Consider the following 1,308-nt stretch of genomic DNA (forward strand, 5'->3'; position numbering starts at 1 on the left):
CTTTGCGCGTGATCAGATTTTTTTTTTTTTTTTTTTAATTGTTTTTTTTTGGCTTTGTCCCATTTTGACAAATATTTGTGAGAAATATTCGACTTATTGTTCATACATCTTGGTTCCAGGGCTGTGAAAACCAACTCTTAAAGCTGTCAATCAACCCCTCGAGATGGAGAGAGACTGTTGGTTGTCTTTTTCGACGTAACGTGTTTTTTTTTTTTTTTTTAGAAATGTACTTTATGCTTTTTATCTGTTTTATTTTCCATGTTAACTTAGTTTTTTTTGGCCAAAATGTTTTTAAAATATTCAAACCAAAAAAAGTCGCAATGATCTTTGAACGTTTCCCGAGTTTCTGATACTGATTTTGGACTTTTTAAGCGTAACGTCTTCTCCGCCCTCCGACGTATTATCGCTCAATTTTAATTTTCCTTCAAATCGCCGCAAAGAAAGTAAAAAGACGAGATGTCGGGAATGAGGAAATAAAACAAAAATCACGCAAAGTCAGTCAAAATTACGAGATGGAAAGTCAAAATGTTATTTTTAAAAGTCTAAATAATGAAATAATGAGTCGAGAGCCCGTATTTATCTCACTGAGACTTCTTCTAACCTTAGAATTTGGACATTAAAGGCCCAAAAAATGTGATTATCTCAGGATTGGGACTCATCTCAAACTACATATACAGTATACTCACAACAATTTGAATTACTGCATCAATTTTTGGGTATAAAATACGTCAAATAAGCTCTATTTTTTTTTTTTTAAGTTCTCAATCTTTAAGTCTTCACATCTCGTAATTTTTGCTCCCGGTGATTGTGAGTTTTGTTTTTCTTGATTTTTTTTTTCATGCATTTCTTTTCGATTCTTGGCAAAAAAAATTGACTTCCACACCGAATCTCAGACTTCTCCAAAATCCTAATCTCACTGAGGATGTGTTGAAAATCTGCTGACGATGTAATCAGATGGTCTGGAAACGGGAGAAAAGGCTCGGGTCTTCAGATTATTCGACAATAATTCATCCTCGGTGTTTTCGGAGCCTTAAACGAGCAGAAGAAGCTGAAGTGATTTATAAAGAGCCTTTAAAAAAAAAAAAAATCCTGTTGTAAGACACACACACACACACAATAGATGCGTTTGTGTAGTAGAGAGAGACACAAAAGAGACGTTTTTAAAGTTGTGATGGAGACATTTTGCAGCCTCGGTCCCTGGGTCTCCATCTGTCTTCAGGTTGTCTCTGTGGTCGCCATGGCGATGGGACAGCAGCATCATTAACGTCCGCCCGGTTTGATGTAAATAATCGTGTAATTGAGGGTTTC

This window comes from Etheostoma cragini, chromosome 6 (genome assembly GCF_013103735.1).
Source record: "Etheostoma cragini isolate CJK2018 chromosome 6, CSU_Ecrag_1.0, whole genome shotgun sequence".
NCBI classification, from domain to species: domain Eukaryota; kingdom Metazoa; phylum Chordata; class Actinopteri; order Perciformes; family Percidae; genus Etheostoma; species Etheostoma cragini.